Genomic DNA, 9,447 nt, shown 5'->3' with positions numbered 1-9,447 from the left:
ACAAAAAACGCATTTTTTTTGTTTCCGAAAGGCACGACCATGACTCTCGCTAAAGCACAAGCGTGCCTCTCACGAAAAAAAAACTGTGACTTTGGCGAAAGAAAAAAAAGAAAACGTGTTTTATCGCGCAAAAAGATTTTTTTTATTTTTTTCAAAAAGCTAAGGAATACCGGGGAAAGCCAAAACGTCGAAAAAACCAAGAAAACCCGTTTAAAAAACTGAAAACACGTGCGAAAAAATTAAAAAAAATCCGAAGGGAGCATCCAGAGCGTGACACGTGGCGAATGGTTGAGAGTGCGTCAACTGGCGCTGATCGTTGCGAAACTCCCGAAGGAGCGCTCGTTAACTCTTTTTTTTGAGGCAAACCAACAAAGCTTTATTCACCCGTCACATAGTTTACAGGGACGAACAAAAGATCCCCAGGGTAACCTAACCAGACATGGCTGCCAACCCCGTGTGTTAACGCATGCTTTGCTAGTTTATGAGCCTCAACATTCGAGGTTCTAAATTCATGGCTAAAAAACAGGAAACTAAAGAAGTAGCTTGTGCCTTAATTTCCAACACAATTGCCGCATAAGATGAGGCAGTTCCTCCCTTGATGGCTTCGACGGCCTGCTTGCAATCGGATGCCACATGAACTTGCTGAATGTACATGTCATTAGCTAGTGCTAATGCCTCTCTGATCGCTAGAGTTTCCAGAACTTCGGGATCATCAATATTTCTGAAAATTACTACAGAAGCTCCTTGATAGATGCCTTCTGAGTTACGCGCAACAGCGCTCACAGCACCAAAACCTCCCGCTCTAGGAGTAGCTGCGTCGACATTGATCTTCACATGTCCAGTCATCGATGGGATCCAGGAATTAGGTCGTGCCTCCTGAGGCGCCGGTCTTAGTACCGGCTTCTTCAACGCTTGTAGTTTAGAGAGGTAAATTGTGATAAAGCTATGAGTCGCAAAAGGTGCTTGGAAGATTCCCTCGTGGATTACCTTGCGACGTGCATGCCAAATCGCCCACATGGTGACTATCAGTTGTGTGAAGTCTTCGGCTGGTAGTGATTCACTCATAGTAAAAAGCCAGCTCTTCGTGTTGTCATCTCTATTCGCGCACATGTGTTGAACCAGCTCCTCTTTGCTCAAGGCCCACACACTTCTCGCCATGGTGCACTCCAGCAACGAGTGTCTCCAGTTATCTTCAACTCCGCATAGTGCGCAAACATGAGTAGACGACATATTACGGTGATGTAGGACGTCACCCGTCGACAGCGAGTGTTGAGCCAGCCTCCATGTGAAAACCTTAAGTTTTGATGGAACTTGCATAGATCAGATTGAGGACCATCCCTTCTTCTCGATGGCAGTGTTAGAAGCATTATGCCCCTCCTCCAACCATGCCTCTCTGCTCGCCTTGATGCGTGAGATCATCCAGTATGCCAAAGAAACAGAGAACCGGCCTTGAGGATCCTCTGACCATGCCCAAAAATCACCAACCTGTCTCGTGCATAGAGGGATCTTGAGGATTGTTTCAGCATCCAGTGGCACGAATACATCCCGCACTAGATCCTCTCTCCATGAAGCCGTGGTGGTGTTGATAAGTTGTGAAACAAGTTGCGGAGGGTTATGTAACGCCCTCGATGCGGCTATATCTCCCACGTGTCGAAGCACGACTTAGAGGCATAACCGCATTGAAAGCAATGTCGCAAGTGAGGTAATCTTCGCAAACAACCCATGTAATACAATAGGGGAAAAGATACATAGCTGGCTTACAATCGCCACTTCACACAAATACATGAATAAAGCATTACATCATCCAGATACAAACAAGGTCCGACTATAGAACCAAAATAAAAGAAGACTACCCCAAATACTACACATATCCCCGATCGACCCCAACTGGGCTCCACTACTGATCAACTAGAAACGAAACAAGACAAAGGACAAGATCTTCATCGAGCTCCTCCTTGAGCTTGGTTGCGTCACCTTCTCGGTAACATCGGCACCTGCAAACTGGTTTTGGAAGTATCTGTGGGTCACGGGGACTCAGCAATCTTACACCCTCGTGATCAAGACTATTTAAGCTTATAGGAGGGGTAAAAGGTATGAGGTGGAGCTGCAGCAAGCGACTAGCATATATGGTGGCTAACATACGCAAGTGAGAGCGAGAAGAGAAGGCAAAGCACGGTCGAGAAACTATGATCAAGAAGTGATCCTAGAACAACCTACGTCAAGCATAACTCCAACACCGTGTTCACTTCCCGGACTCCGCCGAGAAGAGACCATCACGGTTACACACGCGGTTGATGTATTCTAATTAAGGTCAACTTCAGGTTTTCTACGACCGGACATTAACAAATTCCCATCTGCCCATAACCGCGGGCATGGCTTTTGAAAGTTCAAATTCCTACAGGGGTGTCCCAACTTAGCCCAGCACAAGCTCTCACAGTCAACGAAGGATATTCCTTCTCCCAAGACATTCCGATCAGACTCGGCATCCAGATTACAAGACATTTCGACAATGGTAAAACAAGTCCAGCAACACCGCCCGAATGTGCTGACAAATCCCGATAGGAGCTGCACATATCTCGTTCTCAGGGCACACTCAGATGAGCTCTCCATACAACTAAAACCAAACCTCGAGTTTCCCCGAGGGGGCGCTGCACAGGGCTCTAGTTTGGACCAACACTCACTACAGAGCATGGCATGACAAACTAAGCATACACCCATCAAGAATACATAGCATAGAAGCTAGACATGGAAAGAACAACAACATAGCATGCACGGATCAATAGCAACATCCTCGGCAAAATCGCTAAACATGTCAACAATCTGCCAGAATTCACGATATAGCAAAAGTTGAGCTCGATTGACTCAAGCTAGGGTGCTCCATAAATGCAAACAAAGACATGGATGGATGGAGCACCACAATGTTAAGAAAACATCCTTACTGCTCATCCTCAAAAGAGGCACGGATCACTAGGAAACAACATGAACATATGGCATAACGACAAAAACAGGACAAGGACTTAGTGAAATTCTAAGTCCTTGAAATCAGCATTACCGCTTACGCTACTTTGCAAGCTTGTGCTAGTCACCACAAATGTCACAAAAATACATGGCATACACCCCTGTAAAGATGGCATGGCATATAACAAAACACATGTAGAGCTCAGGATCATAGCATGCACACATTAAATATGGCAAAAATGACAAAATGCCATTTGCTGAAACAGATCTGATAAAATACTCACATAGCCTCTTCCAACAACATTTCGGGTATCAAGATGAGATCAAATGAAAATGATGCAATGAGATGAAATGATGTACTCGTCAAGGCGAACATTTTGATATGCTACACACGTGAATCGGAGCTACGATGACAGAGTTACGACATGATGAAGATGGTAAAATAATTAACAGGATCTGGGACTTAGAGAAAAAAACAGGACTGAGAGGTGAGCGTTGGATAGCTAAATGATGCACAGGGCGCTGGATAAGGCAGGCTCACCATGGGCTTCGGCCCAGGACATGGAGGGGTGAGGCCGGTGCGGCTGGGCCGACGGCTTGGCGCGGCCCACAAGCGGATGAGGACGGCCCGGGAGGCTGACCGGCCGTCTCCCTCCTGCGACCGCTCGAGGCAGGAGGTCATGGCGGCGGCGCTGACGGCAGAGACCTCCGGCAAGGTTCGAAGCAAGGCGGGGAGGCGCTGGGCGCTCGGGAACAACCCGATCCGGTCACTTCAGACCCGTTCCGGCTGGATCTGGTGGCGGCGCGTGATGGCAGGCGGTGAAGGAGCTCCGGTGGGGTGCTTCCATGGCGGCGGCGGAGCAAGGAGGATGTCCGGTGGCACGACCAGGGAGGAGCGGGGCGCTCGGGTTGTGCGCAAGCTCGCAGCGGGCGAAGGTGCGGTACGGCGAGGTGGAGGTGGGGCACTCCGGCGAGGCACGGCGAAGTCTGGCGAAGATTCGGCGAAGATCCGGCGAGCGGCGAGGCTGTGGGTCTCCTCGGGCCCGGCGCGGCCCGGGACGGGCCGGAGATGGGCTCCGCGGGCCCGGCGTCGCGGGGACGGCGGCGGTGGACAGGTGGCGATTCGCGGTTGGCTAAGGCGGCGAAGGCGGTGACGTGGCAGCTTCTGATGGGATGAAGTGAGGTGGCGGCTGGACATGTCCGTCAGTGGAAGAAGTGTCGGGCGGCGCGAGGGGAAAAGTTAGGGTTTGATCTGCGCGGAATTTTCGGAGGAGAGCACATATTTATAGGTAGAGGGAGCTAGGAGGCTCCAAATTGAGCACGGTTTTCGGCCACGCGGTCATGATCGAACGACCGAGAGGATGGAGGAGATTTAGGTGGGTTTTGGGCCACTTTGGAGAGGTGTTGGGCTGCAACACACACGAGGCCTTTTTGGTCCCTCGGTTAACCGTTGGAGTATCAAACGAAGTCCAAATGGCACGAAACTTGACATGCGGTCTACCGGTAGTAAACCAAGGCCGCATGGAAAGTCTCGGTCTAATCCGAAAATGTTTAACACCCGCACACGAAAAGAGGTAGAAAGGGACACCGGGTGACATAGGAGCGCCGGATTACAAAACAGACAACGGGGAAAATGCTCGGATGCATGAGACAAACATGTATGCAAATGAGATGCACAAGATGACATGATATGCAATGCATGACACACAAGCAATGACAAAGCAACAACAGCGAATAACTGGAGGACACCTGGCACATCGGTCTCGGGGCGTTACAACACTCCACCACTACGAGAGGATCTCGTCCTGAGATCTAGAATGGCACCGGAGGGACAACGGAAGAGAAATAGAAGAGGTAAAACTAAGTTGCTTTTTTGACAAACGAGAGAAACCAAAGAACCTTGAGAGGTTAAGCAAATACGAGAAAAGAATACAACGGAGATGAACAAAATTGAAAACGCACCGATAGACAGCAGGAACAAAGAAGAACAAGTGCGTATAGCGCTCCGGTTGAAAAGAGATGCAAGACTTGATAAGATGAAAAGAACTTGATCTTGACAAGAATAAGAAGAAAGGTAGAAGAGAGCAACATCAAAATGCCTCCGTAAGAAAAGAGAGAATGGAAAGGAGTGAACGAAGTAGAAAACAAGATCTTGGCAGAGAACGCTTACAACAAAGGCTAGAACGGAGTTGTTGGATTATCAACAACGAAAAGAATAGGCTTGATATGGTCTTATAGCATACATCTCAAATTATGAGGTGACAACCTGCCACTCACAGGAAAAGAATTTGATTGATAAGAACAAGGAGACGAGAAACTTATTTCACCGGGAGGATAAATGAAGAAGTTGGGTCATTATAAGTACCATAGATAGCAACAATCCTTCGGGAAGGCTTTAGGAGAAATGTAACCCCAAGATAACTCCAATGAAGAGATTGATGAATTTAAAATACCTCATTCTTGACAACATGTGAATCATGAAACATGAACTCAAGTTATGAAGAATGACATATCACCACCTCAAATGATACGGTAGAAGGAATTGCCCTCCGGATTGCAAGAAGAAGAAAGCTTGAACTCCTCTGAAAATAATCTTGATGAACGTTTCGAGAACGGATTAAGTCCTTGATGAACTATCATTTAGAACCTCCACGAAGAACTCCGGTAACAAAGGGTAACGACAAGAAAGAGAAGTTTACAACACAAGGTGAAACCTCGTAATGATTTAAGATGGAACTTCGTGATGATGAGAGCTTGGAACTCCGGGAAAAGAAAAGATAAAGCATCTCGAACTGAGAATGTGATATGATGAACCACTCCGGAAAAAGGAATTAATCACTTGGATGAAACAAGAATAAGAATTAGTTATGCGTATCCTTCACCAATTTAAATTGATGACAAGCAGCGGATTTGACATACTACTTATTCTCGTAGAAAGCATTAAGATAGATATAGCGCCAACTTGGGAAAATATTGAATGGACCACCGGTAGGATAGAAATAACAAATAAATTGACAAGATAAGGACTGAAGAGAACTCTTGAACAAACCACCGTAAGAATTGAAAACCGAACGAAATAAAGGAATGAATCACCGGTAAGAATTGTGAAATGAACGAAGATACTTGAGACAATCTAGATACATGAGAACGAATAGATCCTGAACTGATTAGAGAATATTTGAATGATTCATCGGTCGGTTGGATAATGAATACTTCTGAGATGATGGCCTCCGGAGTAAAGAAATGGAAACAACTCATGAAAAGCTCCGGATAGGTGAAAAGAATACTCACAATCAAAACAATTATGAGAGGATGGCATTAAGCTAGAACCACGAATCTCTGATAGAACGAAACAAGATTCAAGGGAAAACTCTTCTTCGGTCTTCAAATGCAGAGAATGACGACGAGGAACACCACCAAATAGTTGAGATACTCCGGGATGAAAATTAGCAAGGTTGAACCAACGATGAAAAGAATTTGAAAGATCTTGGAGGAAGACATAAGACTAATGACAATTCATTCTTACGTCAAACTTTAAAAGATTTGAGAATAGCTCCGGTGAAAATTGGAAGAGTCAGGTAAGATCTTGGGAAAAGACCTGTGGGTTAGGGCCCACTCAAAAGAAACACCGTTGAACAATTTGAAGGAGAGATTGCACCGGTTGAATTAAATGGCTTGAATGAAGTAACATCCTCGCAAAAGCTGGAACGAAAGCAGAGTGGAAACACGAATCTTCGAGATATCTTGAGCACTCCGGAACAATTGAATAGCGAGAGGAGAATGATTATGAGGTGCACCGGTATGGAGAAACATTTGAAATGAGGAAAAGATATGGTCAACAAAGCTAGACTTGGTTCCACCGGAGAAGAAAAAGAATGAATAATGATGAACTTGAGGCTCCGTTAGTATCTCCATGAGCATCACCGGATAAGAACATTGACATGGAGAGACTTCTCATCAATAACAAGATAGTTGATTAAGAAATTTGAGTCCTTGAAGAAGAAAAAGGGTGGGTGGGCGGGAAAAACAAAAGCAACTTGGAGACGGATGAAACGAACAACATTGAGAAGAACTGATAATTGATTTTGCTGATGTTGAAAATGACCGGATCCGCTTGAAGAGAAAACACACCAGTTGAACATGATTGTCAAAACAATCTTGATGATCAAGAAGGATTGGTATTCACATCGGAGTATGAGAACACCATTTGGGGAAGGTATGGAATCAACATTTGATTTCGAAGCAACTCGAATACCACAACTCAAAACAAAACAAAGGATTGGCTTGCAGAATAAGCCGGAACAAACATATGATAGAGATTTCGTCCGAAGTTTTCATGGTGGGGCCTACACGGGCTCGATCGTACAACACCATCATGTACAAGGCAGTGCACATGACATACGAAGCGTCCCCGAGTCGGCATAGCCAAGGACTCCTTAAGACACAAGGAGACCACTGTAAAACCGACCGTGGATAGGCGGACCACTAGACGTCGAACCCCAATTTCATATCATACATCTGTCGGAAAGATATCCTAAGAGCTACTGGAATTCCCACTTATAAACTCCCAAAACTTTCCGGTTATGCAATCAGGTGTTGGGGATACAGGGGAAGCATAATATCTCACTCAAACTAACAAATCCTACATCCAGCTGTATCCATCCTTCAACACATAACCAAAAAACCTTCGGAAATCGTTTACCTCAACCTTCGAAAAGCATCCGTTATACGAGTTATGGCAATACTCCCGAACTCCCGCCCCAGTACTAGGTGGCGTCAAGGTTATCTCACCAACAACTGCATAAAAGAGATTTTCGATGTCGGTGAAACTAATCTCAAGTATTTCAGAACTGCAACGATAAAATTGTGATGACAACACCTCGGAGCTCAACTCCCCGGGACACTGCCACAACCCTTAAATGACAGGAGGCACCAAGAACAATGTTCTCGTCACAAAACCATCGGAACGATTCCAAGATACCCGCGTGATCCTAAAAAAATTTAGTGAAATTTGAGAAGAGAAGAGTCAAAACTCTACGTCAGGATGCCTCACCAGAGCGATGAAGGGACTGGGGAGTAAAAAGAATTCCTAAACTCTCCGATATATATTATCCTAAATGACTCAAAACATTTTTTTCTAGACTCAACAACGCCAGCTATTCGATCAAGCAGGGGGCTCCTAAAGTCGGGGAAGGCTCTGATTACCAACTTGTAACACCCTCGATGCGGCTATATCTCCCACGTGTCGAAGCACGACTTAGAGGCATAACCACATTGAAAGCAATGTCACAAGTGAGGTAATCTTCACAAACAACCCATGTAATACAATAGGGGAAAAGATACATAGTTGGCTTATAATCGCCACTTCACACAAATACATGAATAAAGCATTACATCATCCAGATACAAACAAGGTCTGACTACGGAACCAAAATAAAAGAAGACTACCCCAAATGCTACACAGATCCCCGGTCGACCCCAACTGGGCTCCACTACTGATCAACTAGAAACGAAATAAGACAAAGGACAAGATCTTCATCGAGCTCCTCCTTGTGCTTGGTTGTGTCACCTTCTCGGTAACATCGGCACCTGCAAACTGGTTTTGGAAGTATCTGTGAGTCACGGGGACTCAGCAATCTTACACCCTCGCGATCAAGACTATTTAAGCTTATAGGAAGGGTAAAAGGTATGAGGTGGAGCTGCAGCAAGCGACTAGCATATATGGTGGCTAACATACGCAAGTGAGAGCGAGAAGAGAAGGCAAAGCACGGTCGAGAAACTATGATCAAGAAGTGATCGTAGAACAACCTACGTCAAGCATAACTCCAACACTGTGTTCACTTCCCAGACTCCGCCGAGAAGAGACCATCATGGTTACACACGCGGTTGATGTATTCTAATTAAGGTCAACTTCAGGTTTTCTATGACCGGACATTAACAAATTCCCATCTGCCCATAGCGGGCACGACTTTCGAAAGTTCAAATCCCTGCAAGGGTGTCCCAACTTAGCCCATCACAAGCTCTCACGGTCAACGAAGGATATTCCTTCTCCCAAGACATTCCGATCAGACTCGGCATCCAGGTTACAAGAAATTTCGACAATGGTAAAACAAGTCCAGCAACACCGCCCGAATGTGCCCACAAATCCCGATAGGAGCTGCACATATCTCGTTCTCAGGGCACACTCAGATGAGCTCTCCATACAACTAAAACCAAACCTCGAGTTTCCCCAAGGGGGCGCTGCACAGGGCTCTAGTTTGGACCAACACTCAGAGGAGCACTGGCCCGGGGGGGTAAAATAATGATGACCCTCAGGAGCGCGACTCCCAAGGGAAAAGAAAAGGCTAGGTGGCGAATGGTAAAACCAATGTTGGGCATTGCTGGAGGAGTTTTATTCAAGGCGAACTGTCAAGGGGTTTCCATTATAACCCAACCGCGTAAGGAACGCAAAATCCGGAAACATAACACCGATATGAAGGAAACTAGGGC

This window comes from Triticum aestivum, chromosome 5A (genome assembly GCF_018294505.1).
Source record: "Triticum aestivum cultivar Chinese Spring chromosome 5A, IWGSC CS RefSeq v2.1, whole genome shotgun sequence".
Taxonomy (NCBI): domain Eukaryota; kingdom Viridiplantae; phylum Streptophyta; class Magnoliopsida; order Poales; family Poaceae; genus Triticum; species Triticum aestivum.
Note: the sequence above shows the minus strand (reverse complement) of the source record.